The sequence below is a fragment of the Carassius carassius genome, chromosome 1 (assembly GCF_963082965.1).
Source record: "Carassius carassius chromosome 1, fCarCar2.1, whole genome shotgun sequence".
In the NCBI taxonomy this organism is placed as follows: Eukaryota; Metazoa; Chordata; class Actinopteri; order Cypriniformes; family Cyprinidae; genus Carassius; species Carassius carassius.
This window is the reverse complement of record NC_081755.1, coordinates 21167827-21194975: the sequence shown is the minus strand read 5'-3', so window position 1 is coordinate 21194975 and position 27149 is coordinate 21167827. Positions and strand designations below refer to the sequence as shown.

General features: G+C 43.8%; 1 pseudogene; it reads left to right on the top strand.

The window, feature by feature from the left end:
* Positions 1 to 2197: 2197 nt before the first annotated feature.
* Positions 2198 to 5565, top strand: LOC132110734 (uncharacterized; annotated as a pseudogene).
* Positions 5566 to 27149: the final 21584 nt, after the last annotated feature.

Genomic DNA, 27149 nt, shown 5'->3' with positions numbered 1-27149 from the left:
GTTGTGGTGGTCTTCCGCTCCGCCCTGGAGGACTCTGGCCTTGACCACAAGGGTGTGGTGGTCTTCTGCTCCGCCCTGGGGGGCTTCATGTTGTTTTTTTTTTTCCTTTTGTTTTTGTGTTAATGTCGGTCCCTGTTGCTTTCTGTTAGTCTGGCCCTCCGTCCCTCCCCCTGAGCCTCCACCTGTCCGCCTCCCTCCTGGTCTCTGTTTTGTGTCTGTCTTGGAGCGTCTGGGAGCCGCTCCTTAGAAAGGGGGTACTGTCACAGTGTCTGGGTTGTGTTCCCTGGGTTTCCACTAGGTGTCCTCAGTTCCCACAGTGTTTATCATTTATCACTTCCTGTCTCCTTATTTGGTCACCTTCCTCCTTGTTTAGTTAATTGATTGTTCCCCACCTGTCTCCTGTTTCCCCATCATCCTTTTGTGTATTTATACCTGGTCTGTCTGAGTCTTAGTGACGGAGTCCTTGTTTAATGTTGAGGTTATTTCATGTCCGTCATCTTGCCTTGCCTTGCCTTGCCTTGCCTTGTCTTCGTGTCTTGTATGTTTGGATATTCTGGTTTTGACCCTGCCTGGACTGTTTACCCTTTGGATTTGCCCTTTAATAAAGTCACATACCTGCACTTGGATCTCTCCTCGTTTTCTGTATCACCGTACGTGACAAAAAATGCCTTAATTATGGATTTGTTTCTTACAAGCACACAACTTTTCACTTCACAAGATGTTAATTTTCCATTATAGAAAATTCACTCAAATTAATTCAGGCATTTTAAACACCTTTTTCTTTCTTGCAATTTCTTTCAAAAACTTGTTCAGGTCATTGCGACCTCACGGTTTTCTTCCTTGGTGTCTTTGTTTTGGAAGTAACCGTTCTTTCAGAGACATCTGTCATTTCAAAGCCTAGTGTCTAATCTGACAACCTGTGAAGAGGGAAATTTCTCCCGATAGGACTAATGAGAGGACAGACTCGATGGCACATCTACGATGACAGCAGTGTGTTGACATACTCATAGTTTAATCAGGAACTACATCTGCAGTCAGTTCACAAATGTCACACTGTTCTGCTTGACATTTCACTGTACATTAGTGTTGACTATATTCTTTGACTGTTTTATTAATTGTCCGCAGACAGTGTCATTAGGAGTTATTTAGTATTTCTAGGAACAGAAATGATTTAATTTTTTACATTTTTTTTTGCTTCTGGATGGGGCAACATAGGTGCCTCTCGCTTAATACAAGGAACTTACACTATTTGAAACGTAAAGGAGGCATTGAGTTGTACATGTACACTTCCCAATTCAACTGACGCACAATGTCAATGTTTATTGATCTGAGAAGAACCACAGTGCAACACATAGTTAAATGAATGTGATCTGTGCTTTTTATGCCGAAATGTCAAGGAGCCATGTGCAGTGTCACGATTAAGATATTTGCATTTGCCTCAGCTCCAAGAAGTGACTTCTTGAAGTTTATTTCAGTTGATAAAAGTGTATTTCTTAGTCATTGTAATGAGTCCACTGAAGCCGAGCATCTTGAGAACCCAAGTGCAGTTTATTTACAAGTGATTTAAACATCCAAACAAGAAACGAAGACTTGACATGAACAGACTAGTCTCACCAACAGCAGGTTACAACATTAATACACGACAGGGAACAAGGCAATGGCATGGCTACTTATAGTGAACAGAGAGGGTCACATGACATGAACAAACAGAGCTGACATGACAAGATAATAAACCAATCAGAACAAGACACAATGAACAAGAGGAACCAATAGCATGAAGACAAGAAGGCAAGGGAATCATGACACAAACAACTGCATGAGCATCAAACAATAACAGAATAAAAGACATGAAAACATGAACATGATAAAACATGAAACAAAACCTTCTTATAATAATGACTTAGTATCTCATAAAGAAAATCTCTCATAATTACTTTGTATTTCATCGTAATGAGAAACCTTCTCATAATGACTTAGTTTCTCATAATAAGCAGCTTTCATATAATAATTTTGAATTTCATCATAAACAGCAACATTCTCATAATAATGACTTTTCTCATAATGAGGAACTTTCAAATAATTATTAACATCCACAATAATAATTCAAATATTATTGACATCCACGAATAGAGTGGCGACGGCTGGAGAGACAGCAGACAGCTCGGAAAGATGGCAACCGGGGCAGGGAGGGCTAGCCCCCCAACCTGCAGCTCCTGAGAGGGAGCACCCACAACAAGCTACGAAGAACCCCACAGAAATATACCCCCAGGGATACCCGAGAGGGGGGGAGAATGAGCATCCCAATCGGACGGAATTACCGGTAACGACCCAAGCAAATGGACAACGGAATACGAGCGCAGTCTGTATTTGCGGCAAGGTCTGCAAAAACCTGAAGGGCCTGAAGATCCACCAGGCAAAGATGGCCTGCCTCAGGAGGGATCAAGTGAAGCTACGCTCAGGTACGGCAGCTGGGGCAGCAGTTACTGTCACGCCGGCTGCTGAACCTGGTGAGACGGAGGAGGAGCCGGGTCCGGAATCTCCCCACAGTACCCGGAACCTCCAAGCCACACAAATCCCCCCACCAAGCAGGAAATCGGAACACCGCAGGGTGAAGTGGCCTGCTGCAAACAATAAGGAGTGGCTTAAGCTGGACGAGGATGTAGACAAGTGCCTGGAATCCATCTCAAAGGGCAGTGTCGACCAGAAGCTCCAGACCATGTGTACCATCATAATGAACATGGGAGCAGAGCGGTTTGGTGTCGAGGAAAGAAGAGGAGATAGGAATCCAGCGAAGCTCAACCGGCGAGAAGCCAAGATCAGTCAGCTGAGACAAGAACTAAAATCCCTGAGACGTCAGTTCAAGATGGCTAAGGAAGAAGAAAGGACTGCCTTGTCAGAACTCACAAACATCATAAGGAAGAGACTCATCTCACTGAGGAGAGCGGAACGGCACAGAAGGAAGGGCAAGGAAAGGGCTCGGAAACATAGTGCTTTCATTGGCAATCCCTTCAGCTTTATCAAGAAACTACTGGGCCAAAAGCGAAGTGGCCACCTCGCTTGCCCGGTAGAGGAGATCGACAACCATCTCCACGTCACTTTTAGTGACACCTTGAGGGACCACGACCTTGAACCTTGCAGGGATTTGGTGGCGCCACCTGAACCAGGGACCCAATTCGACAGCGCTGAACCCACGCTGAAAGAAGTGGAAGAAGCAATTAGAGCGGCAAGATCCAGCTCCGCTCCCGGTCCCAGCGGGGTCCCCTATAAGGTCTACAAGCAGTGCCCGAAGCTCCTCAGACGTCTTTGGAAGATCCTGAAGGTGATCTGGCGGAGAGGGAAAGTCGCTCCGCAATGGAGGTACGCTGAGGGAGTCTGGATCCCGAAGGAGGAGGGCTCTTGCAACATTGATCAGTTTCGCATCATCTTGCTGCTCAGTGTTGAAATCTTTTTCAAAATCGTGTCCCAACGTCTGACAGACTTCCTCCTGAAGAACACCTACATTGACACCTCAGTCCAGAAGGGAGGAGTCCCAGGAGTACCTGGATGTCTGGAGCACACAGGGGTGGTGACACAGCTGATCCGGGAGGCTAAGGAGAGCAAAGGAGATCTGGCAACTCTCTGGCTTGACCTGGCCAATGGCTACGGGTCTATTCCACACAAGCTCGTTGAAACCGCACTGGTAAGACACCATGTTCCTGTCAAGATCCGCAACCTCATCATGGACTATTACAACAACTTCAGCGCACGAGTCTCTTCAGGCCAAGTAACATCCTCACTTGAAAAGGGGATAATCACTGGCTGCACGATCTCTGTATCTCTCTTCTCACTGGCCATGAACATGATTGTCAAGTCGGCCGAGGTGGAATGCAGAGGGCCCAAGTCCAAATCTGGGACCCGTCAGCCCCCCATAAGAGCCTTCATGGACGACTTAACAGTGATGACAACATCTGTTCCAGGGTGCAGGTGGCTCCTCCAGGGGCTTGAACGGCTCATCTCCTGGGCAAGGATGAGCTTCAAGCCTGCTAAGTCCAGGTCTCTGGTCCTAAAGAAGGGTAAAGTGTCCGACCGTTTCCGCTTTGCCCTGGGAGAGACCATGATTCCATCAGTGACTGAAAAACCAGTCAAGAGCTTGGGGAAGTTCTTTGATAGCTCCCTGAAGGACTCAGCTGCCATAAAACAAACCAAGTGCGACCTGACTACCTGGCTCACAGCGATTGACAGATCTCCCCGGAAAATTCAAAACCTGGATCTACCAGCACGGAGTCTTGCCAAGAATACTCTGGCCCCTGTTAGTCTACAAGGTACCAATATCAACAGTCGAGGTTCTAGAGAAGTCTATCAGCCAGTTCCTCAGAAAATGGCTGGGGCTCCCTCGGTCCTTGAGCAGCATTGCCCTTTACAGCCATTCCACCAAGCTGCATCTTCCTTTGAGTGGACTATCAGAGGAGTTCAAAGTCACCCGCTCCAGAGAGGTATTGATGTACAGGGACTCCAGAGACACAAAAGTCGCAGCAGCAGGAATCCTCGTGAAGACCGGGAGAAAGTGGCAGGCGCAAGAAGCCGTCACTAAAGCTGAGGCACGACTAAGGCACAAAACGCTGGTGGGCTCCATGGCAATGGGACGAGCAGGTCTTGGTTGTTTTCCCAAGCCACGTTACGATCTGGCTCGTGGAAAAGGGAGGCACAGACTGATTCAGGACGAGGTACGAGCAGAGGTGGAGGAAGAACGTTGACCAGGTGGGAACATGCAGATCCACGCAGAATAACCTGGGCAGAGCTCTGGAAAGCAGAGCCATTTCGGATCAAGTTTCTTGTCCAATCCGTCTATGACGTCCTCCCAAGCCCAGCTAACCTGCACACCTGGGGCCTGGCAGACACTCCTGAGTGCAAGCTGTGCCAGAAGAGGGGCACACTGGAGCACATTTTGAGCAGCTGCTCAAGAGCGCTAGGGGAAGGGCGGTACCGCTGGCGCCACGACCAGGTGCTAAAGGCTTTGGCGGACTCCATCTGCACAGCGATCCAGCTCAGCAAGACCCAGGTAGCCCCCAAACAGACAATCACCTTCATTAGAGCTGGGCAGAAGGAACAATTCCACCGGCCTAGGTCTACGGGGGGGCTCCTCTCCACTGCTCGTGATTGGCAGCTTCAGGTTGACCTTGGAAGGCAGCTTAAGTTCCCAGGCAACATTACAGCCACTTCTCTCCGCCCAGACATGGTGCTAACATCTGAGTCTACCAAGCAAGTGGTTATCCTGGAACTAACTGTCCCCTGGGAAGACCGTATTGAAGAGGCCCACGAGCGCAAGAGGGCTAAGTACACAGGGCTCAGCTCGGAGTGCCGGAACAATGGCTGGAAAACTCGCTGCGAGCCAGTCGAGGTCGGGTGCCGAGGCTTCGCTGGCCACTCACTGCTGCGAACCCTCAAACTCCTTGGAGTGAAAGGACTGCAATTGAAAAAAGCCACCGCAAACATCTTAGAGGCCGCAGAAAGGGCTTCTCGGTGGCTGTGGATCCGTAGGGGGGATCCGTGGAGCAACATGCCACTTGGACACAAGCCGGGGACTGATCACCCCCGGCTGGGTCGCCCGGGTGAGGGTGTATGAAGATTAAAGACCCGAAACACCCTATGACCTCGGGTTTTTCACTGATGACGTGTCCAAGTAGCACCAGAAAGTGTATTCAAACACTTTAACTAATATGTAATAATTTTGAGGGAAATTCTCATGGTTATGACTTAGTAACTCATGATACATTTTCACGTAAAATGACTAAATAAAATAAAATAATAAAATAAACTTTCTTATAATTGTAAGTTAGTTAATAGCTAGTAAGGTTATTATTAAGTTTAGGTATTGGGTAGGATTATGGATGCTGAATATGGTCATGCAGAATATGTGCTTTATAAGTACTAATAAACTAATAATATGTTAATAATAAGCATGCTAATAATCAACTAGTTAATAGTGAGAATTGGTCCACTTGGTTTTCTTATTACTTTTTGAGATACTAAGTCATTATTTTGGGGAAGTTTCTTATAGAATCACATTATTTTTACTCAATCAATAGCTTACAGTTCAAATCCAAGAGAAAAGCTCCATCACCAATGCTTTCTGCTATTGATAACAACCGCAACAGCCACACAACATTAAAAATAACTCAAATGAAATGAACTCTCTCCTGCACATGAATTTGGAGAAGCATATGCTGTATTACATATGATACTTTCTCATAACGTGATGGAGACAAAGTCAGCTATAGCAACAAGTGGCGGGGACATGACACCCATGGATCATGACCGCAAGAATCCCACACATACAGTATCTGTTCACAGATACACAATAATATATCTGATCTTTGCAACATGTTTTTGTTGTATACCTTACTTGCCTGAGAGGAGTAAAAATAAGCATTTCTTTTGCAATTACAATGACTGAGTGTTCTGTTTGAAACAATTTCCTCTCTTTGAATATTTGTGTCATCTTTTCATCCACTTCAGAAGCTTTTCATTACAAAAATTAAATGAAGCAAAGGAATTCTGTTTTTTACAGGAATTGTGACTAGACGTCAATCTTTTATACTCGCTGATGTCAAACTGCTGAACAGAACAGGTGTACATATGTATGCCGAGGTGTGACGTCTTCACACACACATCCATGTCTGAATATAGAAGATACATTATAGAAATTGATCAAATACAACAGCTGAAGCCAGCTAATACCAGATTAAACACAGCAAAATAATTGCTTTCCGTTGGCAGCAGCACTTAAATCTCTCCAGCTGATGGAGGTGAAAATGGAAAGTGATAAATAACCTATAATATCATCTCATCTTCAGAATCTCAGGCCAAAAACAAACTGCTGCAGCCAAATGAAAAACAGACTTAATGTTACACCACATAATCATGTATGCTACAGTATTGTACAGTCCTCAGATGAAGTTCTCAGCTATTAACAAACTGTTAATGTGGCGCCTTTAGTGAAAATTGTGTAAATTTCTGTATAAACCGCCCATTAATTGAGGCACATATATGTAGATCATTGCATGCTTTTTATGTTGCAATACAGAAATGTTGCGTTATTGTTATTATAAGAGCTTTAATGTTATTTTTATGTTCCCCAGACGACTCTCTAGTACCACTGAGATGAGCTACCTTTTCTAACGTTGGTGTGATGAGTGGGGCGGGGCCGAGAGCCGTGGGAACGGAGTGAGGCTGGTGGAGTGATTTGGAAATGAGCGACACCTGCTCCACTCACCAGTTTGTGTTTGGTGTTTGATTGTGTGCGACAGTCGTCCGCGAGGGGCTGACGTACTGTTTTGTGTTTATTTTATTATTAAAGTTTAATTTTGATTGTCCGCTGGTTCCCGTCTCCTTATTCCCAATGATTGTGAAGTTTGTAAACCGTTGCACTGGTGCCGAAACCCAGGAGGAAGGAGGGACACGCTGCCGAAGATCCCTCGCTGCTGGGGTGAATCCATGGTGCCATCGTGCCGGGGATGGACGAACTCGCTGCTGGCTGCCCGCAATGTGGAGGGGCGGCTGCCGTCCGTGAGGGAGTGGAGGAGTCGGCGCCGTTCACCAGGGGGCCGGAGCCTGCTGCCTCCGTGAAGGAATCCGGAGGAGCAGGGAACGGGGGACTCCTGCAGGCTGCCCAAAACCGGAGGAGCCATCGCCGTCCATCGGGTGGCGGAGGAGTGTTGTGCCGTCCAGTACTACCACCAGGCACCGCGGAGGAGTTCATCCAGCTGGTGGAGGGCCGAGCAGCATTGTGTCTGTGAACCGGAACAATTTTTTTTTCTCCTCTCTCCCCTCTCTCATCTCTGTTGCTCCTCATCCTTCCATCTCCTGTTCTTTTGCCTCGTCTGTCCTACCCCCAGGTTCCTGCAGGTCACCGTGAGGATCCCCCCCCCCCCCCCCACGAGGGCAAATGGGGTATGTGACGAGTGGGACAGGGACGAGAGCCGTGGGAACGGAGCGAGTCCGATGGATTGATTTGGAAATGAGCGACACCTGCTCCACTCACCGGTCTCATGTCCCACGGAGGAGATCGGAAGGATACAACAGTGGAGCAACAACAGTGAAGGATAAGAGAGGAGCAGGCCTGGGTTTTGTTTTGTGTTTGGTTTTTATTTGTGCGCAACAGTCGTCCGTGAGGGGCTGTCACACTGCTTTGTGTTTATTTGGTTATTAAAGTTTTGATTTTGATTGTCTGCCGGTTCCCGCCTCGTTCTTCCCAAGATTGTGAAGTTTTTAATCCATTACAGTTGGGTTTGTTTGGAAGGATACAGGTTGAAAGTGAAAGTGAAAGTGAAGTGACATTCAGCCAAGTATGGTGACCCATACTCAGAATTTGTGCTCTGCATTTAACCCATCCGAAGTGCACACACACAGAGCAGTGAACACACACACACACTGTGAGCACACACCCGGAGCAGTGGGCAGCCATTTATGCTGCGGCGCCCGGGGAACAGTTGGGGGTTCGATGCCTTGCTCAAGGGCACCTAAGTCATGGTATTGAAGGTGGAGAGAGAACTGTACATGCACTCCCCCCACCTACAATTCCTGCCAGCCCAGGACTCGAACTCACAACCTTTCGATTGGGAGTCCGACTCTCTAACCATTAGGCCACGACTTCCCACACTACTTATCTTTTATGCTCTTTAATCCTGTAAAGTCTGACATGTGAAACAATATGGAATCGTTTAAAGATTTTTTATACAAAATCTAGACCCAAAACAAAAAAGTTTGCATGTTTATTTTTTCATGTTTTTTTTTTAGATGTATACATCATCTGAAATCTGAATAAATAAGTTTTTCATTGATGTATGGTTTGTCAGGACAGGACAATATTTGGCTGATATACAATTATTTGAATATCTGGAATCTGAGGGTCTAAATCTGAAAAAGAAAATTGACTTTAAATGTGTCCAAATTAAGTCCTTAGCAATGTATATTATATTTAATATATTTACAGTAGGAAATTTACTACATATCTTCATGGAACATGATATTTCCTTAATGCCCTAATGATTTTTGGGCATAAAAGAAAAATCTATAATTTTGACGCATACAACTGATTTTTGTCAGACTTGTGTTCCTGTTGTGTTGTGTTTTTCTCCCCATGTAGCCTACTCCCTGTGACCCAGTTTCTCCCTCTTGTTTTGATTAGTTATTTGGTTCAGGTGTGTCCTGTTCATTACCCTCCTTAAGTCCAGTATTTACAGTGTTGTCTGTTCCTTTATTCCTTTGTCCAGTGTTTTTGATGCTATGTGCTCCTCAACTCCACACAGTAGTCACCGTGACAGTTTTTGGATATAACTACAAATATTACTGTGCTACTTACAGTATGACTGGTTTTGTGGTCCAGGGTCACATTTGATTCATCGGCCCAAATAGTACGATATAGGAGAATGTGGAGCTCAAACTTGAGGAAGAACAAAAAAACCATCTCAACTTTACATATGACACAATCTGAGCAAAAATATGCAGTTTGGTGCATAATTTACATGGCCAAAATGTAAGATACAAAAAAAAAAAAAAAAAAAAAAAAAACATTGGGTTAGTCTGTAATCAGTATAGCAACACCAGGGTGACCAATTGATCTGACATGGATCGTCCTTGTCAAGTCAAGTCAAGTCACCTTTATTTATATAGCGCTTTAAACAAAGTACATTGCGTCAAAGCAACTGAACAACATTCATTAGGAAAACAGTGTGTCAATAATGCTAAATGATAGTTAAAGGCAGTTCATCATTGAATTCAGTGATGTCATCTCTGTTCAGTTAAATAGTGTCTGTGCATTTATTTGCAATCAAGTCAATGATATCGCTGTAGATGAAGTGACCCCAACGAAGCAAGCTAGAGGCGACAGCGGCAAGGAACCGAAACTCCATCGGTGACAGAATGGAGAAAAAAACCTTGGGAGAAACCAGGCTCAGTTGGGGGGCCAGTTCTCCTCTGACCAGACGAAACCAGTAGTTCAATTCCAGGCTGCAGCAAAGTCAGATTGTGCAGAAGAATCATCTGTTTCCTGTTGTCTTGTCCTGGTGGTCCTCTGAGACAAGGTCTTTACAGGGGATCTGTATCTGGGGCTCTAGTTGTCCTGGTCTCCGCTGTCTTTCAGGGCAATAGAGGTCCTTTCTAGGTGCTGATCCACCATCTGGTCTGGATACGTACTGGATCCGGGTGACTGCAGTGACCCTCTGATCTGGATACAGACTGGATCTGGTGGCTACGGTGACCTCGGAATAAGAGAGAAACAGACAAATATTAGCATAGATGCCATTCTTCTAATGATGTAGCAAGTACATAGGGTGTTATGGGAAGTGTTTCCGGTTCCGGTTTACCTAATTAATGCAGCCTAAAAATCCTTTAACGGATTTGGATATTAAAAGCATATTAGTATGTTATGTGTAAGCCAGGTTAAAGAGATGGGTCTTTAATCTAGATTTAAACTGCAAGAGTGTGTCTGCCTCCCGAACAATGTTAGGTAGGTTATTCCAGAGTTTAGGCGCCAAATAGGAAAAGGATCTGCCGCCCGCAGTTGATTTTGATATTCTAGGTATTGTCAATTTGCCTGAGTTTTGAGAACGTAGCGGACGTAGAGGATTATAATGTAAAAGGAGCTCATTCAAATACTGAGGTGCTAAACCATTCAGGGCTTTATAAGTAATAAGCAATATTTTAAAATTTATACGATGTTTGATAGGGAGCCAGTGCAGTGTTGACAGGACCGGGCTAATATGGTCATACTTCCTGGTTCTAGTAAGAACTCTTGCTGCTGCATTTTGGACTAGCTTTAGTTTGTTTATTAAGCGTGCAGAGCAACCACCCAATAAAGCATTACAATAATCTAAACTTGAGGTCACAAATGCATGGATTAACATTTCTGTATTTGACATTGAGAGCATAGGCCGTAATTTAGATATATTTTTGTGATGGAAAAATGCAGTTTTACAAATGCTAGAAACGTGGCTTTCTAAGGAAAGATTGCGATCAAATAGCACACCTAGGTTCCTAACTGATGACGAAGAATTGACAGAGCAACCATCAAGTCTTAGACAGTGTTCTAGGTTATTGCAAGCGGAGTTTTTAGGTTCTATAATTAACACCTCTGTTTTTTCAGAATTTAGCAGTAAGAAATTACTCGTCATCCAGTTTTTTATATCGACTATGCATTCCATTCGTTTTTCAAATTGGTGTGTTTCACCAGGCCGCGAAGAAATACAGAGCTGAGTATCATCAGCATAACAGTGAAAGCTAACAGCATGTTTCCTGATGATATCTCCCAAGGGTAACATATAAAGCGTGAAGAGTAGTGGCCCTTCTGGAAGCACCTCTTTTAGGAGCTTAGATGGTATAGGGTCTAACATACATGTTGTTGGTTTAGATGATTTAACAAGTTTATACAATTCTTCCTCTCCTATAGTAGAAAATGAGTGGAACTGTTCCTCAGGGGGTCTATAGTGCACTTTCTGATGCGATACTGTAGCTGACGGCTGAATGGTTGCAATTTTATCTCTAATAGTATCAATTTTAGAAGTAAAGTAGTTCATAAAGTCATTACTGCTGTGGTGTTGGGAAATGTCAACACTTGTTGAGGCTTTATTTTTCATTAATTTAGCCACTGTATTGAATAAATACCTGGGGTTATGTTTGTTTTCTTCTAAAAGAGAAGAAAAGTAATCGGATCTAGCAGTTTTTAATGCTTTTCTGTAGGATAGCTTACTTTCCCGCCAAGCAATACGAAATACCTCTAGTTTGGTTTTCCTCCAGCTGCGCTCCATTTTTCGGGCTGCTCTCTTTAGAGTGCGAGTATGCTCATTATACCATGGTGTCAAACTGTTTTCCTTAACCTTCCTTAAGCGTAAAGGAGCAATTTTATTTAAAGTGCTAAAAAAGAGAGATAGTTTCTGTAACATCATCAAGTTGTTCTGAGGTTTTGGATATGCTAAGGAATTTGGATACATCAGGAAGATAACTTAAAAAGCAGTCTTTTGTGGTAGAAGTGATGGTTCTTCCATACTTGTAACAAGAAGTAGAATTTACAATTTTGGCTATATGAAGTTTGCACAGAACTAAATAATGATCTGAGATATCATCACTTGGCTGAATAATTTCTACACTATCAACATCAATTCCATGTGACAGTATTAAATCTAGAGTATGATTTCGACAATGAGTAGGTCTTGAAACGTGTTGTCTAACACCAATAGAGTTCAGAATGTCTATAAATGCTGATCCCAATGCATCTTTTTCATTATCAACATGGATATTAAAATCACCAACTATTAAAACTTTATCTGCAGCCAGAACTAACTCGGATGTAAAATCACCAAACTCTTTAATAAAGTCTGTATGGTGCCTAGGTGGCCTGTATACAGTAGCCAGTACAAACATAACAGGGGATTTATCATTAACATTTGTTTCTCTGGATAATGTTATATGAAGCACCATTACTTCAAACGAGTTATACTTGAAGCCTGCCCTCTGAGAAATCCTGAAAACGTTGTTATAAATTGGAGCAACACCTCCACCTTTGCCTTTTTGACGCAGCTCATGTTTATAACAGTAATCTTGGGGGGTGGACTCATTTAAAATAATGTAATCATCAGGTTTTAGCCAGGTTTCTGTCAAACAGAGTACATCTATATTATGATCAGTGATCATATTATTTACAAAAAGTGTTTTCGTAGAAAGGGATCTTATATTCAGTAAGCCAAGCTTTATCATTTGTTTATCCATATTGCTTCTGTTTTTTATTTGTTGAACCTCAATTAAATTGTTAATCTTAACTTGGTTTGGACGTTTTTTTTGTATTTTCTAGTTCGGGGAACAGACACAGTCTCTATAGTTTGATATCTAGGTGAAAAAGTCTCTATGTGCTGAGAATTAACTGACCTCTGTGACGGGAGGCAGCTAGCAGACGGTCGGTTTAGCCAGTCAGTCTGCTTCCTGACCTGGGCCCCAGTTAGTCAAGTATAAACACTAAGACTATTTGCCATATTTCTAGAGAGAAGAGTGGCGCCACCCCAGGAGGGATGAAGACCATCTCTTTTCAACAGGTCAGGTCTGCCCCAAAAGCTAGTCCAATTGTCTATGAAACCTATGTTATTCTGTGGGCACCACTTAGACATCCAGCCATTGAGTGATGACAATCTGCTATGCATCTCATCACCACGGTAAGCATGGAGGGGACCAGAGCATATTACAGTGTCTGACATCGTGCTTGCAAGTTCACACACCTCTTTAATGTTATTTTTAGTGATCTCCGACTGGCGAAGTCGAACATCATTAGCGCCGGCATGAATAACAATCTTACTGTATTTACGTTTAGCATTAGCCAGCACTTTTAAATTTGCCAAGATGTCAGGCGCTCTGGCTCCCGGTAAACATTTGACTATGGTGGCTGGTGTCTCTATATTCACGTTCCGTACAATAGAATCACCAATAACTAGAGCACTTTCATCAGGTTTCTCAGTGGGTGCATCACTGAGTGGGGAGAACCTGTTTAATGTTTTGATCGGAACAGAAGAGCGGTGTTTTGACCCACGACTACGCTGCCTCACCTTCACCCAGTTGCCCTGCTGCAGGGGCTCTGTTTCCGGAACCGAACAATGTACAGGAATCCCTGAGCTAGACGCATCCAAAGCCGTATCTAGAGCCCTAACATTCTTACTGTCCTCAATTAAAGTTTGGATGCATGTCTCTAATTCTGAAATCTTCTCTGTCAGCCTAACTATTTCCCTGCATTTATCACATGTGAATCCCTCATTAGCGACAGAGATAGATAAACTGTACATGTGGCAAGAGGTGCAAATAACAATAGCAGGAGAAGCCATTACTCACCGTGCTCGATGAAATATTCTTTCTGCGGTTGTTTGATGAACTTGTGAGAAACTGGAGCGAGAGAGAGGAGAGGAGAGGAGAAAAGAAAACAGCGATAGGTTCGAATGAAAACGCTAATGACAAGCTAACGTGTGCTAACGATTTTCAGGTGTACTGCACTCACGGATATAAAATAAAAGTGAACGATCAAAGTTAATCTGATAAGATTGATCGATAATATCAGAAATATGGTGTGAATTAAGTTATATTTTCCCACTTTAAAAAACAGAGAGTGATAGTAAGATAGAGATTCTAGATAAAAAATAAAATAAAAACAGCTACAGCGAGCTACGATTAGCTTGCAGATTTAGATTCTAATCCTTCATCATTCCAGCAGCTGCTGCTTCAAACTCTCTCCAGAGGGCCGTGTTATATAGACACTAGCATGACCGACTCATGTTGACGTCTGTTATCCACAAGGACATGCTGAGATGCTATTAAAGCTAATGGTTCCATGTTGGGTCTTTATACAGTCATCTTCTGTGTGTTGTTAATAAAGCTTATGTCATCCCAATGTAATAAGCATTATTCATCATTATTAGAGCATACAGAGCTCTACATGGTTGTGACCTTCAAATACCATAAAGACTGATATTCAGAGGTGGAAGAAGGAACTTTTTTTATTTTTTTTGGCAGACTCACTGTTTTCATTTAGTGTCGGAAGGAAATAGCAAACAAGCAAAAAAGAGGCCAGACTCTGCCGTGTCACCAGATATGGTTGGGATGCAGGTATCTGTCAGTCAGAAGAGTAAAGCAGATTAGGTTGAGGGAAGGGCGTTAGCCACATGTTAGCATCAAAGCTTTGACAGACAGCAGCAGAATGAGTGTCCTGATAAGACACTGTCGTGTGTAAGTCCAACCCGCACCTACTTAAATCCAGAGCCGGTGGATGTGCTGGCAATGTAGCCATCAGTCAGCAATCACTGGCTCTGATTTTTTCACCAACCCATGGAAAAAAAAAAACAGAAAACAAAACAAACACAGATAAAATAAAGCCATGTTGTCTACAAGATCAGCACTTTCCTTTGTCTGCTCATGCTGAAGGTCATTTGCATAATTATGCATTCTTCCAATCAGATCATAGAGTTGGTGTTTATGGTTGTATTTCAAGAACTGTACCTTCACGTGAGCACAACTGGGTGATGTTTATAAGCACGTCGTTTGTATTGTCTTGCGGAGAAATTAAGATTTACCCACTGAGCTTGCTCTTCATGTTTGAGTAATGTTTCAAAGGATTATCAAAAGTCAAATTTTTCTCTTAATATTAAAATAAGTGAGAGTAAGAACAATATAAAATTTATGTAGATAGCAAAGGCCAAATAATTTAATCATATCTGAGTTAATATTAAAATATATGACTTCTTGGCCAATCTGAGTGCTGCGTTAATCACTGTAGAGAATCAAAATCAGATACAGAATTCAAGAAAACCCATATAACATATTAAGTACATAAAGAAATATTTATTTTGTGAGCAATTATTTTTTTTTTTGTGTGTGTGTGTGTGTGTGTATTTTATATTTTTATATATGTTATATATATAATATGGAGTCAGAGATGTTCGGATCCATATACAGTACTTTATCAACAGAATGGTCAAACAGGCAATGATCAGAGGACAGCGTCAGTTATGTAACGGGATATTCAAAAACAAAAACAGACACAAGCAGAGGTCGGGGCAGGTAGCAGAGAATCACAGTCAGTATAAACAAGTCAAACACGAAAGGAACAAACACTAGGAAAACGCTCAGAAATGTCAGACAGTACTAAATAAGACTTTGCACCTAATGAGAGTCCAAACACAGTTTATATAGGGGAGTGGTAATGCGGAACACCTGGTGGTGATTAGTCCTAAGCATGGGATTCTGGGGAATGGAGTTGGAAATGGAAATAGAAAATGCCAGAGTGGAGTGCCCTCTATAGGAGTTAATGGGCACTCCAGCTGATGTTTGTGAGCAGGTGGAACTGGAACCCTTCCTAGGCTTTAGTGGGGAACAGGAGCCCTTCCTGGGCTTAACGTGGGGCATAGGAGCCCTTCCTGGGCCTTACATGGGAATCAGGAGCCCTTCCTGGGCCTAACATGGGAATCAGGAGCCCTTCCTGGGTCTAACATGGGAAACAGGAGCCCGTCGTGGGCTTAACTTGGGAACAGGAGCCCACCAGGGCAGAGTCGGTGGAGCTGGAGCCCACCAGGGTGAAACAGAGGACTACCACAGCTGAGCAGACGAGACAGAAGCCCACCAGGGCGGAGAAGAGGACCACCACAGCCGAGCAGATGAGACACAAGCCCACCAGGGCAGAGCAGAGGACCACCACAGCCGAGCAGATGAGACAGAAGCCCACCAGGGCAGAGCAAAGGACCACCACAGCTGAGCAGGTGAGACAGAAGCCCACCAGGGCGGAGCAGAGGACCACCACAACCAAGCAGACGAGACAGAAGCCCACCAGGGCAGAGCAGAGGACTGATGGCACAGGAGAGCAAGTCTGGTTAGGAGGGACTGGAACAGATAACATAAACATATTAATGGTGGCCTCTGTGGCCATGATAAGGTTCACAGATGGGCTCCATAGCCATGGCAGGAATGAACAAGAGTTCATAGACGGCCTCCATAGCCATGACGGGACAGGCCGGGAGTTCATGGATGGCCTGTGTGGCTGTGACATGACAGACAGTGAGTTGGTGGATGGTCTCCGTTGCCATGACAGGATATGATGAGAGTTCATGGATGGATGCTACTGACACCTCCAAAGGTTCTGCAGCAGTTGCCGCCACCTCTGCAGATTCCCCAATGGTAACAGTCTCCTTGACAGCAACACAACATGCTGAGAGAACATTGCTGGGTGCAACAGACAGGATGTGACAAGGCTCTGGAGGTTCAGCTGAGATGTGACAAAGCTCTGGAAGTTCAGCTGAGACGTGTCGAGGCTCTGGAAGATCTGTTGTGGTATGATGAAGCTCTGGAAGATCTGTTGATACTTGATGAAGTTCTGGAAGATCGGTAGTGATTTGACTGGGCTCATTAAGATCAACTGTGACTTGACTTTGATCTTGAACATCCACGGTGACCTGACTTTGTTCACGAAGATCAACGGTGACTTCATTTTGTTCACGAAGATCAACGGTGACTTGACTTGACTCATGAGGTTTTACTGTGGATTTACTTGACTCATGGGTGTTAATTGTGACTTGACCTGACTCTGGATGGTCAGCGGTGACTTGACCTGACTCTGGACGGTTAGTGGTGACTTGACTGGACCTTGATTCTGGAAGATCGACAGTAACTTGACCTTGTTCACGAAGATCAATGGTGACTTGACCTGACTCTGGATGGTCAGCGGTGACTTGACCTGACTCTGGACGGTCAGCGGTGACTTGACTTGACCTTGATTCTGGAAGATCAACAGGGACCTGACTTGACTCTGGAAGATCAACGGGGACCTGATTTGACTCTGGAAGATCAACGGGGACCTGATTTGACTCTGGAAGATCAACGGGGACCTGACTTGACTCTGGAAGATCGACTGTAGCTGCCATTTCATGCTGGAAAGCCGTATTGGCGGCCATCTTGTGCAGAGGCGCTGGGCTGTGACCATCTTGTGCAAAGGCACTGGGCTGGCGGCCATCTTGCGCAGTGGCGCTGGGCTGGTGGCCATGTCGTGATGAGACTCTGAAATGGCGGCCATGATGCGACGGCACTCTGGAACAGCAGCCATTTTGTGGGAAGTTTCTTGACTGGCAGCCATCTTGGGAAGACACTCTGGAGTGGGAGATAATGCAGGACTGTAGTGTTCCTCATCCACAACACCCACAGTAAAGGCAGAGCCACTTACAGTAGTTGAAGTGCCAGATCTATGTAAAACTCCAGTGTCCAGTCTGGATCATGCAGTGCCATAATCGATTGCAGCGGTTCAGCTAGGCCTTCTCTGAAAAATATAATGTGACACAACTCGTCCGTTGATGTTAAATGAGCCAGTTCAACAAAGTCCATCACATAGTCCTTGATGGGCCGATCTCCTTGACGTAGACACATAAGATGCATGACTGACCTTGATGTATTCCTTAAGGCTGCTGGATCCTGGTTTGGTGAAGTCTTCTGTAACATGAAGTCAGAGACGTTCGGATCCATATGCACAGGGCCGGCCCTGACTAATTTGCTGCCCTAGGCAAGATTTTACCTGGCGCCCCATGCATCACAGCCCATTTCACCCTGTCATTGTGTTCATGATTTAGCGCATATATATATATATATATATATATATATATATACACACACAACAGAACTGTTTCCAACACTCATAATAAATCATCATATTAGAATGATTTCTAAAGGATCATGTGATAGACCGGATGTCACATGTGACACTGAAGAATGGAGTAATGATCCTGAAAATTCAGCTTTGCATCACAGAAATAAATGATAATTTAAAGTATAATAAATTGAAAACAAATTATTTTAAATTGTAATAATATATCACAATATTACATTTTTTCTGTATTTTGATCAAATAAATGCAGGCTTGATGAGCAGAAGAAACTTCTTTCAAAAACATTAAAAATAGTAATGTTTCCAAACTTCTGGGGCCTCATTTATAAAGCGTGCGTACGCACAAAACGGGGCTGGAAACGTACGTACGCCAGTTCCCACGCAAAGGTTGTGATCTATAAAAAACAAACTTGATGGGAGAATGTGCGCACCTTTAAGCAAACTTTGAGCCGTGCGTACGCACATTCTGGAGACAAAGGGAATTGGCGACACCGATGGTGAGGTCGTGAACTGAAGTTAGATTGTAGAAAATAAATGTGAGAAGAACGATTATAAGAATGAATGACATTTAATTTTCACTCCATTTCATACGTTATATCCACATTATCATGAAGATTAAATCCAACAGTGTTATTTGTGCCGATTGTTTTAGGCTATATACATCTAGTAAAATCCAAACGTAATTCAAAATGTATTAAAAGTAAAATAAAATAATAATCAGCGCTGCCTTACAGTCACATTGTCCACAACGGGAGCACAGGAGGACATGGCGCGATACATGTGATAGCCTACAGAATAGCATGAAATACCCTTTTATTAGAGAACTGCAGAACACAGTGTAAAAAGGAAATATTTTCCTTAATGTACATAGCCTATATCATAAAATGTCAAAGTCTGCAAATACAGTCATGAAGCACAATCGCTACTCATCATCGGTCCTAACTATTACGGTGTTCATTACAAAACCGTCAAGAAGCATGTGTTCACTATAACATTTTCGTCTTAAATTTTCGCCCACAAATTAATTAAGTGATTTTGTCAAGGTGTTAACGATCAGTCTATTTGCTAGAAACATATAAATTCTCCGGTGACCCGGGTATGTAATGCTTCATGATGGCACTCCTGGCACTGTTGGAGGATTACGCTAATGGCAGAATAAGGAGAGAACGAGTTTTCAGGGACCATGATGATTTCCTGGCCCATGATGATGACTGGCTAATAAGCCGATTTAGATTCCCTAGAGCTGTGCTCTTGGATCTATGTGCTGAATTGGGTCCAGTATTAGAGAGGGCAACACGCCGGAACCATGCCATCCCAGTCCAAATACAAGTCCTCACCACTCTGGGGTTCTTGGCAACCGGCTGTTTCCAGCGGGAATTGGCAGACAGGTAAATTAATAATATAAAAAAACTATAAGTAATCCTCAAATTTGTCTCTAAGACCTTTTTGTATATGAAATAATTCTATTGGAATCTATCATCTCACCCTATAGGTCTGGTATATCACAGCCGTCCCTGAGTGCCATAATATCTGTCGTTTTAAATGGTATACTTAATATGGTTAGTCGATACATCAGGTTCCCCTACACTGTGCGAGAACAGGCCGAAATTAAAACGCAATTTGCAGCAATGTCTGGTTTCCCAAATGTAATCGGCGCAATTGACTGCACTCATGTTGCTATAAGGGCACCATCTGAAAATGAATTTGCTTATGTTAATAGAAAGCATGTGCATTCTATTAATGTGCAAATCATATGTGACTCCAACATGACCCTCACAAACATTGTGGCACGCTGGCCTGGTTCAACACATGATTCCTTTATCTTGACACATAGCAGTGTAGGGAACAGACTAAATGCAGGCGCAGTACGTGATGGCTGGCTTCTTGGTGAGTTTAACAATATTAAAAAGTAGAAACTGTAACAATTTTGTTTTTAATATAATTATAACCTGCAGGCGACAGTGGCTACCCCCTGAGACGCTGGCTCCTCACCCCATTTTTAAACCCGCAGAGCGCAGAGGAAACTCATTATAACGAGGTCCACTCTCGTGCCCGCGCAGTTGTGGTGCGTGCCATCGGCATCCTGAAATGCAGATGGCGTGCTCTGGATGCCTCGGGTGGCAGACTTTTATACCATCCAGCAAAAGTGTGCAAGATTGTCAGGGCGTGTGGTGTTTTGCACAATATAGCACTGAGAAACGGTATTCCTCTCCCTCCTGATCTCCCTCTACCCCAGCATTACGACCCCGAGCCACAGCCCCCTGGCCGACAAGAGGGATATCAACGAGGTGCAAGAATCCGTGAGGATGTCATGCGGCGTTTGTAAAGAAAGACAAAACTCAAGGTTCATGTTTTAACTGCATCTTTTAATGATTGTGCAATTTCTTGCATCACTTCTCTCATCTGCCGTAGCTCATCTGCAACCCTGTTGACAGCGTTTATTGTCTCTCGCTGTAACTGCAGGACTGCGTCAGTGAGTACCCGACCACTTTTGGACGTGCCAGACGCAGAAGGGGCACTGCTTTGAGCCGGACGCTGTGCATCTGCATCTGAGAACCCCTCACCCTGAACCTCCTGTTCATTTACAGCTTCAGACTCCGGAAGGACTGGAGGACAAACAATTGGCAACATTTATCCATTTATCACCCCACACACTCAAATGTACAGCGTTAATGATTAAAAATCGGTTTAACCTTGCTCCTCTGTGGTTTCAGTCACGTCAGTGTCTCCCTCCTTTTCCGACACAATACCACACACGCTGACCTCCCCAATTATAGCCGCGATTTTGCTGTCCACTGATGTGAGATCAGCTGTACATGGGCCCCCACCAGTTGCAGCCACGCTCTGGCGGTGGGAGGACAGTTTTCTCTTTGCCTCCACCTTGAATGAATGAGAATCTTTATTTCACATATTTTGCATACTGTAAGCACATGTAAATAAAACTTTTTGAAAATCAATATTGCTATTTATATAGGTATATAGCCTAATAAAACACAAATGTAATATGTTGGTAAAAAAAAAATTTGTATACCTTCAGGTCGGACCATTTTTTCTTTAATTCTGCAACTGTCCGTTCTGTCCCACTGACACAATTGACGGCAGAAGCAATACTTTGCCACTCGCACTGCTTCTTTTTATTAGTGACCCCACTGCTGTGGCCACCAAATAACACAGTTTTCCGAGCCTCCACCTCCCCTACAAGTGTTTCAATCTCAGTATCTGAGAAATTACGTTTTTTTCCTCTTTTCTCACCTGTCGCCATTATTAAAATTAGGCTAACAGAAATGCACGTTTTCACTTTCTTGGATTAATTAATTGGCGGGTCGCATGCCAGTTTTCCAGGTATATATGGGATTCCACTCTCATTTACATGCTGATCAGCAATCATGAGGTGATTTGCATTGACTATTTATGGTTAAAAATGGGCGTGTACAGGGCGGGATATGAGGCTGGTTCACGTACGCACATCTGCGGGTGATCTGTGATTTATAAAGGGAACATTGCTTACAGGTGTGCGTACGCACGGTTTTATAAATCGGAATATTTTTTGGCGTACGCCATTTTTGGCTTTTGGGCGCACGTAAACTTTTAGTAAAGATCCTACGCATAGTTTTATAAATGAGACCCCTGGCCTGTACTGTATCCCCCCAAAACTGCACAACTGTAGAGTAAAACATTAATAAAAAAGTGATGCGTCTTAAAACTGACATGATTGTACAAAATCACAGTCTGGGGACTCAGAACTCAGAACAACTGCTAACATTAAGTTTAAGGTAAAAATAACTGCCATGAAATTATAGTATCTTACTCCTATGCAATAAATTGTTCATTCACTACATCTCTTTACCTCTGTCTTTATCCTCTTCTCTTCTTTTTGGCACTGTATCTATCGCAGACTATGCTCATTTATAATGTGTCATGTAAATTCAGCCTTCCGTCACAATCAGGAAACTTTCACCGTGTCTAGAACTGGCGCGAGCTGCCAGGCCCGTTTCTACGAGCTGTGTGTTAACAAAAGCAGTGAAGACTCAGCTGAAGTGCTGTCTACATTGGATGCGGCGTCGGGCACGCTACACAACAAATTACCAACAACTGATCGCGCGCGCTCTGTTTCTGACGCACTTCAAGCACTCGATGGGCGGGGGAAGATTGAAGAGCCTGACTTTTTTTTTTTTTTTGCTTTATTTGGTAGTATTTCGAATTAATGGTTTTTAAATAGTAGCCTATTATAAAAGAAATATGTAAAAAAATAAATAATAATAAATTCACTCGTTCACTCATTCTGGCGCCCCTATGGATGAGTGGCGCCCTTAGCATTTGCCTATACCGCCTATGCCGCGGGCCGGCCCTGCATATGCAGTACTTTATTAACAGAATGGTCAAACAGGCAATGATCAGAGGACAGCGTCAGGTATGTAAGTGGATATCCAAAAACAAAAACAGACACAAGCAGAGGTCGGGGCAGGCAGCAGAGAATCACAGTCGGTATAAGCAATCCAAAGTCAAACACGGAAGGAACAAACACTAGGAAAACGCTCAGAAATGCCAGACAGAACTAAACAAGTCTTTGCACCTAATGAGAGTCCATATAGGGGAGTGGTAACGGGGAACACCTGGTGGTGATTAGTCCTAAGCATAGGATTCTGGGGAATGGAGTTGGAAATGGAAATACAAAATGCCAGAGTCCTGAGTGGAGTGCCCTCTATAGGAGTTCATGGGCACTCCAACTGATAATTGTGACAATATCAGTGTTATTATAGTATAATTTAGCCTGTTAACTGTAACCCGTCCCCTCTGTGGGATGCCTACATTTACTTCACTATATTACAATTAAATCTAATCTAATCTTGACAAACTATATATCATTGGAAAGGTCTAAGACTCCCAAATATATATTTTACCAATGTTTTTTGTTAACAATTATGTAGGAAAAGTAATCTATTAATTTATGACAAGAGTACATCCTCAAAATTCTAAATTATAACTGGAGTTTATACCTTTGTTTTAAAAAAAAAAAACTTCTTTGTTGCATTTTCTCTATCACATTTTAGAAATCATCAGAAATTATATAACGACTGAAAACTTAAAATCTCAAAATTCATCCTTTAAAACCCATTTTAAAATCAGACATTGCATTACCATGTAAATGGTACATCAATATCATGTTACAAAATATTTTCATTCATGAATTATAAAATTTAAGTTTGGATCATGCACTACAAAGTCAATGTTCAAAAATGTGAGTGACATTTAAGGGGTTAGTATAATTTCTATAAACCATTTTATAATTTATATCATTTATATCGTTTTCATTATCGAGTTTTACATAAATATTAACAAAAAAAATATTATATTTTGTTAATATGTTTAGTTAGATATTATTTTAATATTTTCTTTATTTTTAGATATCTATATTTTTCTTTCTTTCTTTCTTTCTTTCTTTCTTTCTTTCTAGTTTTAGTTATTTTAGTACATACATTTAAATGAGAAGAAAATGTTACCTTGGAGACTAGATTTTTTAAATAATGTATTTTATTTTAGTTAAAATTTTAAACTATAATAACTCTGATTTATATAAATGTGGTTCAAACATATATTTTAGTTATTTTCCTGATTATTTTTTTTTATATATATTTTAAAATGAAAACTAAAGCTAAGAAATATTCAATATAAGAACTTAAAGATATTTTGATTTATTGAGGAAAAAACTGAAATCTTTAAATTTTTACACACATTTTTTAAAAATATTTAAACAACATACATTTTGAATTTGGAAAATATTTTTATTTCAACCATGCTGTTTCCAACATATGAATCATTTCCAACATTTGACCCAGATAAAATATAATTTTTCCATATGTAAATGACTTAAACATGCACATGTCCACGATTGGGTGTGTATAAATGAGTGTGCCTCTGAAAAACTCCTGCCTCTGGTGTTTACACAGAGCAGTTTTCAGAGCAGACCAACATCATATCGTGTTTTATCAGTGCTTGACGTGAATGATGTCCGCATTTTTTTCAGGGGCTCTATTCAGAGAGAGTTCAGAGAGAGCTCAAGGCAAGTGCTCTCAACAATAAAGCTAAACTTCAAAGCAGACAATATTGTCCTTCTGCAGCCACTGCGACAGGTAAATGCAATGTCTTTTTTTCCATCCAACAATTGTTCTTTTCTCTGCATGTCTGATTATTAAAGGAAGTGACATCTGGGGAGCAGTAGAGGGAGATGATGTGAATCAAGAAAAGATAAATCTCATTCTTCACAAATGCACACACTAGTGCAAATGCACATCATCACTAACTGTTGATTTGATGTTTATTAAGGAACAATTTAGCTGACAGCTGACAGGGGTCCACATGTGTTACGGATCACTCGGGAAGCTGAGGAGTAACAGATGAAGATGTTAAAAAGACACAAGCAGAGGAGCAGGTAGTGAGGAGTGAATGGGAGTTTGGATCCGTGCAGGTAAGGCTGTGACTTCTTGGAGGGATCGGTGAACCACACACACGCACTTCGGGATACTGGGTCCTTCGGAGATAATCCTTGGAGAGAGAGTAGAAGAGGAGTTAGTCCTAATAGTAAGCATACAGGAATGATCTTGTCGCAAACGTGACCGGACGAAGACTGAGTGCGTGTGTGTGGCTTTTATGGTGCAGCGCTGATGAGTGGGTGATCCTCTTCCCCTGGGAGCTGGTCGATTGGGGTGAATGGAATGTAAGGTATCCAGTAAGGTGGGATCCAAGATGTCGTTGCATGGGACCCAGGAGCGTTCCTCTGGACCGTATCCCTCCCAGTCCACAAGGTATTCCAGCTGACCACCACACCGCCGGGAGTCCAGGATGTCCTTGACAATGTAGGCTGCACTGTCATCCAGGAGGAGAGGAGGGGGGGCTTCCGTCTCGCCAGATTCTGAGAAACAGAAGGATGGTGAGGTTTCAGGAGTGACACATGGAATGTGGGGTGAATCCGGTATTCAGGAGGGAGCTGGAGTCTATATGTGACCGGATTTATCTGCTGGGTGATGGTGAACGGGCCAATGAATCTGGGACTGAGCTTGCGGCAGGGTAGACGCAGGCGGATTTCCCGGGTGGACAGCCAGACCTTCTGACCGGGTTGGTATTGGGGAGCCTCGGACCGGCTAAGGTCGTCTGCGAAGTGCCCGCTGTAGCTGGTGATGAGCCGCGTCCCAGACCCTTTCGCTCTCCCGGAACCAGTAGTCGACAGCGGGAACATCCAAGGGCTCTCCTGACCAGGGGAATAGAGGTGGCTGGTAGCCGAGTACGCACTGGAAGGGGGTGAGTCCGGTGGTGGGCCGACGGAGGGAGTTTTGTGCGTACTCGGCCCACCCCAGGAATTGGTTCCAGGAGTTCTGGTTGCTGTGGCAGAAGGTACGGAGAAAGCGTCCGATCTCCTGGACCTTCCTCTCCGTCTGCCCATTAGACTGGGGGTGATAGCCAGAGGACAGGCTGATGGCCACACCTAGGAGGGAATGGAATGCTCTCCATACCCGGGAGATGAACTGGGGCCCTCGATCCGACACGATATCTTCTGGGATGCCGAAGTACCTGAAGACATGGTTGAACATCAGTTCTGCCGTTTCCATGGCAGTAGGTAGGCCCTTCAGAGGAAGAAGACAACAAGCTTTAGAAAATCTATCCACTATTACCAATATACATGTGTTATTATCAGAGGGTGGAAGGTCCGTAATGAAGTCTACCCCTAGGTGTGACCACGGGCGATTAGGAACGGGCAGAGGAAGGAGTTTGCCAGATGGTAGGTGGCGAGGACTCTTGGACATCCACTCACGTACCTTCTGACATCCGAGGCCATGTTGGGCCACCAGAAGTGTTCCTCTAGCAACGAGAGGGTTTCATTGACCCCCGGGTGACCAGTGCCAAGTGATGTATGCGTGGAGTGGATAAGTGGAGTGCGCCGTGTCCTGGGGATGTACAAGTGTCCTGGTGGGCAACTGGCGGCGGTAGGAGGTAGGAGTGGCGGTAGGAGTCCAGGAGAGAGATTTGGGTTTCTGGTGGAGAAGGTTGGTAAGAGGGCTGGTGATTGTACTGAAATTATGAATGAATCATCCATAGAAATTGGCAAAGCCAAGGAATCGTTGCAGCTCCTTGATAGTGGTAGGAATGGGCCAATCCCTGACTGCACTCACCTTCCCCTCGTCCATCCGGATGCCACTGCGGTCGATGGTGTACGCAAGGAACTGCACTGAGGGCTGATTGAAGGAACATTTCTCGGCTTTAAGATAGAGCTGGTAGTCCCTCAGGCGTCGCAGGACCTCCGCAATGTGGCGCTGATGTTCTGCCAGGATCCGGGAGTAAATCAGAATATCGTCTATGTGAACTAGGACGGACTTGTGGAGGAAATCCCGGAGCACCTCATGAATGAAATCCTGGAATACGGAGGGGGGCGTTAACAAGCCCATACGGCATGACGCAGTACTCATAGTGACCAGTAGGGGTGATGAAGGTGGTCTTCCACTCGTCCCCCTCACGTATCCGGATGAGGTTATACGCGCTGCGGAGGTCCAACTTGGTGAACACAGTGGCACCACGGAGATGTTCCAGGTCTGCTGGGACGAGGGGAAGTGGGTACCGAAATTTTAGAGTTATTTTGTTTAGTGCTCTGTAATCGATGCATGGTCGCAAACCTCCATCCTTTTTTGCCACGAAGAAGAAGCTGGAAGCAGCAGGGGAGGTAGATGGGCGAATGTATCCCTGTGCCAGCGCCTCCTTGATGTAATCCTCCATGGCCTTCTCCTCGGGAACGGATAGAGGGTATATCCGTCCCTTTTGCACTGGTTCACCTGGCAGCAGATCAATAGCACAGTCCCACGGCCGGTGTGGAGGGAGCTTGGAGGCCCGCTTAAGGCAGAAGACATCGCTGAAGGGGGCGTAGCACTGAGGAATGGTTATGGATTGGTTCTCGACAGGGCTCTCGATAGAGGTGGAGTAGACTGGTAGTGGTTCGGGGGGGATGTTCAACTGGA